Source organism: Lissotriton helveticus, chromosome 8 (genome assembly GCF_964261635.1).
Source record: "Lissotriton helveticus chromosome 8, aLisHel1.1, whole genome shotgun sequence".
Lineage (NCBI taxonomy): Eukaryota > Metazoa > Chordata > Amphibia > Caudata > Salamandridae > Lissotriton > Lissotriton helveticus.
The window spans coordinates 260,606,413-260,617,686 of NC_136069.1; positions in this window are offsets into that span (position 1 = coordinate 260,606,413).

Genomic DNA, 11,274 nt, shown 5'->3' on the forward strand with positions numbered 1-11,274 from the left:
GAAAAGGTATCTGTAGTAACATAGGAGATTTCCAGGTGGAGAATTTCCTCACAGGAGCACACCGAAGTCCTTGGTCACCCAGAAGCCCCTCCGAAAAAGATTTCTGGATAGTCACACCTTTTCATGGAAAAATGATGCCAGCAGGCCAGTATAATTCGCAAAGTGCGGGAGCAACTTAATTGCCGCCTTAGGGGCTGTGAACTGTTTCACAATATTAAAAATCTCCTTTCACTTATTGTTGGAAGTTATGATTTTATTCTCTAGATAGCATTTCTTGGCATCCAGGACCTGGGTATAATAAGATTTCAGAGCCAACTTATGCACTACTTTATCCTCTGGTTTATAGTTTTAAGTTGAAGTGTAAGTTTTTATGTCTGTAACCATGCTTTCTCTTTCATGCCAAAGAGCAAGACCTCACAGATGTAAGTGGTTTGTGGGAAGAGTGATGGCGTGGCCTTGAATTATTAGAAATAAAACACCCTATCCGTATTTTTAAAGGCTACTGAAAATCACCTAGAAGATCCATGACATCATAAAGGATTTTGGCCTTTGGCCCCTTTCCTTTATATGGCCATGTAACTCCTCAGTGACTTGCAATATCACTATAATCTAGGCTAGGGTAGTTGATCACATATGTATCATCAAATCTCCAACTAAGATGTTTGACTGACCTACAAGGAGCAACAATTTAATTGGTGCTATTCTAAAAACGTAATGCTATTTGGACTTTACGTCTCCCAATAATTAACTTACCCAGGGTGCTGATTCACAAAGATAAACATACTTTTTTGTGTAAGTTTACTTTTTTTTGGTATTCATAAACTGCAAGTTAATATTTTATGACTGCAGAGACTCCACAGTGGGGGGGGAGAACTACACACATAAACAAATAGGCTGCCCTACCAACTTGCAGGTTGTGAATACCGAAAAAAACATAAACTTAGATAAAATCGCTGCTTTTCATTACTCTGCGCCAGGGAGGCATTTCCATGGATGTTGCGCGGGTATTACGAAATATGTTTCTCCTCTTTCAATGTGTGCTGTAGAAAGAGGAAAAAAGTCTCAGTGCACCATGGTATAAGAGTGCCTTCTTTGGTGCTAGACAGTTAAAAGGGACCCAGCACAGGGGAAAATGCAGGAATGTGCCGTATTGACTTAAATACAGCACAATTCTGTCCTTTCCCTGTCGTGCACTGCAGCGCAGCAAGGAGACTTGACTTGGCCATATATATGGCTCTTAGTCTCTAAACCATTACTCTATTTTTTGTGTTTCTATGTGTGAAATTCCATTTCTTCAACAAATGTAAAGTAGTCACTTTTCTCTGTAAGATATTTATGTCTTTGCCCTGAGAGTAAACGTTTCAATTGTTAGCACACCATGGGCCGTGTTATCAAGAACACAAATAACATTATTGCAGTTTTAGCGGTTGGAAACTGCTGCTAAAGCGGCGATTAGGGGCTTGATAATATGCCCTTGAGGATTCCAATAGAAGCCCAGGTTCTAATGTGTAGGACATCAAACCTGGGCTTCTATTGGAATTCTCTAGGGCATAGTATCATGCCCCTTATGGCCGCTTTGGCGGCAGTTTCCTGCCGCTAAAATGGTGATAATGTTATGCTGTTCTTAATAATATGGCCTTAGGTTTTGATTTTTCTTCTATTCAGCATGCTGATGTGGATTAATGTTAGATGAGACTCTTCCTACTTGAAGTGGGAATGAGTAGCTGGAATGTACAACAAGCAATTTCGTTGCCTTACTGTCTCTTCAAGTGGTTTGAAGAGGAACCCCTCATCCTTTGTTGATCTTTGAACTTTTCCTTTTCAGGTATTCGCCTGGAATGTTAGTCAGCATTCTGTTAACACATTTTGTAGCTCAACACTTGAACCTTTTTTTACCATATATTCTCAGCAAAAGCTAAACACTGGATAGTTGCCCCTTGTTTTTTTGGTAAATAAAATCATTTTCCAGTAACATGCAGTAAACAAGCATTGACAAAACCAGTAGGTCTCACTGATGATACATGTTGGATGTGCCATTTTTTTCTCCCCACATGGCTACTGCACATGTGCACACTTGTGTAGTGGCCATCATGGAATTATGTGTCTTTTAATATAAGAAAGATATTTTTTAAGAACATTATTGAAACGTGCTTTTTAAGCAAAATACAAACCTTTCCAAGATGACTCACAAGCATGAGGGTATATTTGCAGCAGCAATCATGAAACGTTTTTCTTTTGTTTTAAAAAAAATGTCATAATGGCTTGTATGCATTTGTCCACACACGCAATGGCCATCTATGAATGCATTTTCTCAACAACAAAAACTATTTCAGGATGACTGTTGTGTATGTGCACGCATATGCAGTAGATGTCTTAGAAAGTTTTTCATTAGTTTTAACCCTTTAAGTGCTGCACACGTTCAGCGGATGTCGTGTGCACTACCTTGGTAGTGCTGCGCACGTCCACTGAACGTCGCTGCCCCGCCTGCGCAATAGAACGTTCCGCACCAGCACGGAACGTTCAGCGCAGCGGAGGGGTTAAGAGAACATATTTAAAAAAAATGGCTGATGTGACTGTGTGCTAAGGTGTGATAGCCATCTTTGAATGTTTTTTCTTAAAGTAAAAGAAAAAATATGCAATGATAGATGCTGCACATGTGCACACATTCACACACATACGACTACTTTGGAAGGCTTTTAAATTGATTCAGAGATAGTTATCCGTCAATACAGTGGTGGGCAGCAGTGAAAGTGCAAGGGATTTGGTTGAGTAATGTCAGGAACACAGGAATTCATGCTTTCCTGGGATCATGTCCTGTGTTGCAGGTATACAGTCATATTTCTTAGACTCCATTATACAAGATTGCTATCGGCCGGCCTTTGTGACTGTGTCAGACACCCCAGTGGTGACTGGGTAGGAGAAGGAGGATGGAATCACAGTATAATACAGATCAGCAATTCCGGGCACAAGTGGAAAGAGCCAGAACAGTCTGGAAAAGGCAAAACGTTCCAGAAGTTTCCAGAAGGTTTCCAGCACTCAGTAAGAGCTGGACATATGAAAGCACTGGTTACAGTGCTTGACCTTGCCTGGCAACAGTGGTTTATGAGTTCTCCATTCCGGTTGCATAGTTCACACCGCTTGTGTCCCTGCACCTTTTTTTTTGTTGCTCCCCTTCTGTTTACTCGGGCAGTTAGGGAAGCTGGGGTTAACCTTTCCTACCACCGATAGGGAGCTTTTCTTGCTTCCTGGAATTCCTGTTCCAACTGTTCTATAGGTAGTAGAACTTTGTATTTGGTTCCTGGAGTGCATCCTGGCAGTCTGGGGGCTAGTTGCAGCCTATCATCTTCCATCATCTGATAAGTCATTCTACTGATATGCTCAAGATGTATCCTCTTGTATGCAAGTATATTGAGATTGAAGGTGCCTTTACTTTAATTTTTTTATTTTTACATATGCAGCATGGTTCACAGATAAAAAATAACAGTTCACTTCTATGACACTGTGAAGTGGATCAAATATAAACATAACAAAACCATCAATTCCTTGCCTAATCCATCGGAACAAAAAATCCTAGAAAAAAGCAAAATAGCATTTAATCAATAACATGTTCATATTAACTCCTCCCAATTTCTCAAAATGTTGGCTACTTTATGCATAGACCCTAGTTGTTTTCCATAAAAATGTTTACATGCATGAACTCTATGCATCCTATTAATCCACTGGTATACTGAGGGAACTATGGCCCACATGCATCAAAGCAAAAAGCGGTTGCAAACGGGCAGATTCTCAGAATCTGGCCCTTTGCGACCAGTACTTTTTCTTTTGGGATGCATCATGCCAAATGCAAAAATCGCAATTTAAGTAATCTCTAAATTGCGATTAGGGATTACTTAAATTGCCATTGCATTTAAGGAATTGCAAATTGAGATTCTTTAAATTGAATGCATTAAAGTAAAAAAAACTAGCGATTTCGTTAATAGGGGGAGCAAATTACCATGAAGTTGAACTTCATGGTAAGTTGCAAAAACTTTGAAAAATGTACTAAAGTTTTACACCCTTGGGGCATATGAGTGTGCAAGATGTACTCATATGCAGATTTCAGGGGTGCAACAGGGTTTTCTTTTGACACCCTGGCACCCTTGAAATTGCATTCTCAATTTGCGATTCTTTAATTGAGAATCGCAAATTGAAAATGTCTTCCTATTCCTTCCTATGGACCTCTAGGCCCATAGAAATTAATGGGGAGGTATTCCTTAATTGCAATTAAGGAATGTTTAGAAATTGCTATTTTTTTTTAGCGATTTCTACATGCATAGCCTTTTGCTATTCCTTATTAGCGAATCCTTATTTTTCGCTAATAAGGAATCGCAAATGGCATTGTTGATGCATATGCCAGTATATCTGACTTCCAAATCGCTAAAGGTAATGATCTAGCCACCAGCCTAGAGATCAATAGTAGCTGATGCTGTCTAATTGATATTTCTCTAGATTGAACCATTATCCCAAATAATGCTCCATAAGTGTCGGGCAGAATATTAAGCTCGAATTTCACACTAATTTCAGCAATTATGTCTTGCCAAAACCCCATCAAACGAATGCAAGTGATCATAATATGAAGCAAGCCTCTCTTCGAATTATTGCATCTAAAGCATTTAGACTCAACCCCAGGGTATAATTTATTCATCTTTGCTGGAGTGTGGTACAGCATCCATTTACTAAAAAAAGATGTTCATGTTAAGTTGGCAACTCGTTCTGCCATCGCACTAATACGATTAAAACATTTCTAATGCAATATGTCCAGTTTACACCCTGTGAAGGATTCAGTACGCCGTAATAAATCTGAAATTAACATCTCCCTCCCTCTCTTTAGAGTGCAGCAATCTATACCAGTTTCTCGTGCCCAATAATTTAGTCACAAAATAGGCTGTACTAAGGGAATTTGACAAAGTTTCCTCCCTTATTGCAAAGCACGCACATGATTTCTCAATTTGTGGAAAGCTATAGGGACTGAGATCCGAGTTCATATTCACCAATCGCTGCCTTTGAGAGAATTCATTTTTATAAAAAAATCTTGTACCCCTACTACATGTATGCACAGACATCACAAGCTCAATAAATACCCTGCAGTCGGCTATTTTCAGCTGGAGGTGAAGCCTAGGAATTTCCCTTTTGTCCCATGTCCTAGTGAACCTTTCTACAATAATACGTGGTGACTTGTATCTTGACTTCTTTGGATGCCTTGGGATTTTTAAGAAAGGAAATAGACCAATTTCTGATGATTCATGGGGGTTACCAGCTAGTTTATTTCAGACCGAGGGTCCTTGTTGCACACCTTACACAATGTCCTGCTTCCAAGGTCAAGAACAAAAATAAATGTACCCTCTCCTCCAATTTTTTGAGAAGTTATTTATGAGGAAATAAACGAAAGTGAATGCGTTTATCCTAGCCGTCAATTTTGGCTAATTAGTTTTAATTATTCTTCATGTTTCAAAAAAGAACACATAGTCTACTCAACAGACAATCCATTCTTGTGCTATCTTACTAACAATACACATAAGAATACAATTAACATTCTGTCAAATCAATTTCACAATACTGACAAGAAATATAATAACAATAAATCACAAAAAATAACAGAAAAAACAGTTGTGATATGTAAAATAGAATCACTTTTACACAGTTAAACGATACATTATGTTCCGAAAGTGCAATGATGAATTTGTACAAAGACTCCTATGGTCCAGGGATCAGACTATACTTAATATAGTGGCCGACGCGTTTCAAGTCCTGGTTTTTTGTATTGCCGGACTCTCATCAGGGCTGGATGAGTCTTTTCATAGAAAGCCAACTGTTTATAATAAAAAACCAAAAACTAATTTGTAATGCGCTTCCCAATTCGTCTTAAGCATGATAACGCATTCTTCTAGACAAAAACCTAAATACCTGGCCTTTCACCAGCGAAATTTTAAGACCTTCTGGTGTGAGTTCATGCAGTGCTCGCCTGTATGTAACAAAGCAGCAAAGGCTAAGTCATCTTATTTATAAAAACTAACAACATCTTATATTCTTATTTCTCAAGACGAAAGAATTACCTAAAAGGTGCTCCTCTAGGGCGTAATGGTCTCAAACCTTCAAATTCATTGATTGAGGTCGTGGCGCATGGGTTCATACAATCTAAAGGAGTGGAAGTGGTACAGAAACAAACATCAGTCATTTGTCCCTCTAGTGTTACACGAACGCTACTGGCGCTCGCATGTGTTAGACTTACATTAGGTTGGTTTCAATTCAAGCAGGACGCCACGACTTAGAAATGTTCAGTTCAGTGCCGATTTCAAATCTGAAAACGGAGAACCAAAGAAATGTTTGCGATCAGGTACCCGACATGTTATCAAATTATGCATGTGCGCAAACCTCTTTGTAAAACACAGAGTCACGCTTACCTTTAAACAAAGCATCATGATCGTTTCCAGTGAATAACTCAAACTCGGTAGGAGCGAGGACGAGCCTCCATTCTCCCGTCTTCTTTGCAGAGTTGGAAAAGTCACGTGATCGTGAAGGGGCGGAGCTAACACCGGTGTTAGCTCCTACCGAGTTTGAGTTATTCACTGGAAACGATCATGATGCTTTGTTTAAAGGTAAGCGTGACTCTGTGTTTTACAAAGAGGTTTGCGCACATGCATAATTTGATAACATGTCGGGTACCTGATCGCATACATTTCTTTGGTTCTCCGTTTTCAGATTTGAAATCGGCACTGAATTGAACATTTCTAAGTCGTGGCGTCCTGCTTGAATTGAAACCAACCTAATGTAAGTCTAACACATGCGAGCGCCAGTAGCGTTTGTGTAACACTAGAGGGACAAATGACTGATGTTTGTTTCTGAACCACTTCCACTCCTTTAGATTGTATGAACCCATGCGTCACGACCTCAATCAATGAATTTGAAGGTTTGAGACCATTACGCCCTAGAGGAGCACCTTTTAGGTAATTCTTTCGTCTTGAGAAATAAGAATATAAGATGTTGTTAGTTTTTATAAATAAGATGACTTAGCCTTTGCTGCTTTGTTACATACAGGCGAGCACTGCATGAACTCACACCAGAAGGTCTTAAAATTTCGCTGGTGAAAGGCCAGGTATGTAGGTTTTTGTCTAGAAGAATGCTTTATCATGCTTAAGACGAATTGGGATGCGCATTACAAATTAGTTTTTGTTTTTTTATTATAAACAGTTGGCTTTCTATGAAAAGACTCATCCAGCCCTGATGAGAGTCCGGCAATACAAAAAACCAGGACTTGAAACGCGTCGGCCACTATATTAAGTATAGTCTGATCCCTGGACCATAGGAGTCTTTGTACAAATTCATCATTGCACTTTCGGAACATAATGTATCGTTTAACTGTGTAAAAGTGATTCTATTTTACATATCACAACTGTTTTTTCTGTTATTTTTTGTGATTTATTGTTATTATATTTCTTGTCAGTATTGTGAAATTGATTTGACAGAATGTTAATTGTATTCTTATGTGTATTGTTAGTAAGATAGCACAAGAATGGATTGTCTGTTGAGTAGACTATGTGTTCTTTTTTGAAACATGAAGAATAATTAAAACTAATTAGCCAAAATTGACGGCTAGGATAAACGCATTCACTTTCGTTTATTTCCTCATAAATAACTTCTCAAAAAATTGGAGGAGAGGGTACATTTATTTTTGTTCTTGTTAATCGGCCCTACCTTCCCTCCCTTATCTCGTTGGGCCAAACCCCTTCTTTGGATAAACTGCTTCCAAGGTCAGCAGCTCAAGGTGTTTACAGAATGTTTCTTTTCTCTCTATCTCGCTTGTTCTTTACTCCTCTGTGCAGTAACTTTACATCCTGGAATTCATTACAGATCTAATTTGGCTGAAAGAAGTGAGGTTAGCATCGGAGTCCCAGGCCTGAATTCCAGTGACGAGTAAGAGGGTGCTGGAAGTTTATAATTTATAAAGAGAGCAGTGGGCCCAAAGGAGGGAGAAAATAGCAAGGGGAGAAAAAATAAAGAAGAAAAGGAGGAAGGTGTGCTACTTTTTTTAAAATCAAAATCAGGCTATTTAATACTTCTACTTTTATTAAAGAAATGGGCACAAGCCTTCTCTTTGCTACTGAACGCTGACATGACAATGATTTCTGACACCACCTTTGATACTTTCTGGTCGAAGGTCATGGTTGGAAGCTTCAGTGGTGGTCCAGTAAAATATGCATATTTTGATGAAGGAATGTTGTTCGAAAAATAATAGTGTGTGATGATAGTGTCTTATAAATCCCCATTCAAAGAGATAGGCTTTTTTGGGAGAATCATTATTAGGCCTAGGCGAAAATTACATTTTGCAGTGTCATTGACGTAATTCTGGGAATTTTACAGTATGTTATGTGCAATTATTAAAATTACACTAATATGCTACTTTGTGCAATTACACACCATTTGGGAGACAAATGTACTGTGAACATTTAATTTGCAGTAAACATTTTGCTAATGTGCAGAAACTAAAGAACGCGAGCAGCTATTGTTCACTGTGTTGTATTTAGTGCGAAAATATAGCACGGAATGACAAATGTGCATTTCTCGTGAATTTTCATAATTAAGTAAAAGCTAATTATTCCAATTTCGCACAGCCCTAATCAGCTTTTCAAAAAGGCTGGATTTCATCCCTTAACCAGACAGTCTTCCATTTAATTCATTACTCTATGAGATGTGGTAAATGTGTGTTACTTGTTTGCATCTAAGCAATTACTCCTTACCACCAATAAACTTAACAATCTAGGGGACAGACTCTCATCTGAGAAGCAGGGCCGGACTGAGAACCAAAACCGGCCCTGGCAAAGTGCTTGGCCGGCCCCCTGGGGGTGCGACCGAGCTCTTTGCCGGGGCCGGTTTTCGGCCGATTTTGTTACAGGGCCGATTTTGCAGCTATGCTGCAAAAACGGCCCTGTAACAAAAACGGCCCCCAGGGCCCAAAACCGGCCCCACCCTTGCGGCGCACCGGGGGATTGCCTGGTGCCCGCAACGGCCAGTCCGGGCCTGCTAAGAAGAAGGCTCTATGTGATAGTATCTCAAACGTCCTGTGAGTCATGATAGTAGCTTTTATTTCAAAGACTTCAAGTCGAATCCGATATCAGACAGTTAAGCATTAGTGACAGATCAAAAAGTTTAACACATTGGTTAAGAACTTCTACTTTGTATAGAAATCATACTAAAAAATATTTGTATTCATCTCTACTTGGGAGCTAATTTCTTTCTTAAAGCTACTGTATGCTTTCTTTCACATTTTCATTCCTCGGTATGTTATAACGCTTTCACTTTGCAGTTAAGTGCACTCTTTTCAATGTGCAGTGTTATTCTTGTGCTTTATTATAGTCTTCATGTTTTTCATTACTTTTCTGACACTTCTAGCTGGTTTATTACATGATAGGGAGTTGTTCTATAATCAATATGTGGATAATCCATGTATCACCTTCCCCAAAATAGCTGCCAAATATGTTGTTTGCTAATGTGTGACACTTACATTTACAGAGTGCATTGGCTTGCTTCATGTGTAGTACTTTAAATGAAACTTTATCGCAAACCAACTAAAGCAGTTATGTCTGTGTAAGAAGGCTGTTACAGGATTCCCCTCTTTTGTGCATTGTAAGGATTGAGAATGGGCTTTAAAAAGATGTATCAAACTTTATGGATACAGACCCTTTTGTGGCCATTTGTCTCTCAGCAGTTCTTAAAAAAGGCTTTCCAAGTAGCATTACCCTTCTCATGTGTTTTTCTCATTGTTTCTCATAGTCTTTTGTTCAGCTGATAGCCATAAAAGAACAATTTAAACATACATATAGCATAAAAAGGGTAAAATTCCATCAAGCAGTTGCCATCGAACAATCAAATTTCAGCAATAGGATAAAAATGAGATAAAATTAGTAAAAACAGCATAGTCATAAAATCGTTAGCAGCCAACGAGAGAGGTGGATGGAAGAGTGCCCTTAATGTAGTCTTGGGTACAGTGAATCATTGGAGGTGTACACAAGTTGCCTTGCGTACCCAGGCAGTAAAGTGCAGGAGGTTGCTGTGGAGTAAGAATCATTATGGGTACCCAATCTCTGGTGACACAGGGCCAGTGTGAAGTGTGCACATTTTTAGCCCAATCCTCAGCTTTACTAGCAAATATCGAGAGACCGTGAAGACAATATTTTGTTTAGTATCATATTTTAGCATTCAGGGTTCTTTTTCATATCACCTGGCTCTCACATTCCGGCACAGTAGGACTACCCGCTTTCTTCATTTGCTTATCAACACAACACAAACAGATATCCTTTAAAATAATTAAATTCTGTAATCAGTGGTTATCCTCCAGCAGGTCTACAGAAAACAAAGTGGAAGCCAAATGGTGCCACGGAAAAGGACAGTCAGCAAGTATCATTTTAATTTTCTTAGTTGCTGTGCTGTTACGCGTTTCGACAGGATCCCCTGCCTTGCTCACACATTGAGCTCCACTATTCTCCTCACTTTCTTGGTAGCACAGGGTTACATGACATAACTAATATAGACAACATACTATCAACCTACAATCAGTGCATTTTCAATGTAAAATTGCATCCCTAATGGCAATGCTTCACAGATATCTGATTTCTCATTAAGAATAGCTTAATTTCGTTTAGCTTTAGACATGAATATTATAAGTGATTTTTTTTTATTATTTGGTTTTTCACTTTCTACTCAATTTCTTTTTTAACAATTTTCCAATTTTTTTTATTTTCACCTATTTTTAATCACAAACCAAACAAAGGAGGGTGACTTTAGTACTGTAGTTCGTTTGAACCTATACTTTATCAGTACCAAAACATAAATTAAAGTCAAAATAATTCTGTACAGATTAGTCCTTACTGTGCATCTTATGTTGTTGACCTTACAGTGGGATTTGCCCTTTTCGATATTTATTCCACAAATGTGAGAGTTCTCCATGATATCAAAGTGAACCAATTAAACACATATCTGGCCACAAACTCTATCAAGGGAAGGGTCATTTCACTCTCTGTGTCTCATCCCCTATGTCATAATCATCAAATGCGTTTTTAATGAGTACAATCTTGCAAAATAAAGTGCAAGCGCATTCGTGCAATTTAACCCTGGGTCCTTCGCACTACGGTTGTGTCCAAATCCATTATATATATATATATATATATATTCACTGAAAAAACCATAGGTTATAGACCATATATAGTTAGGAATTAGCATTTAAAAAACCTTATTTTACTC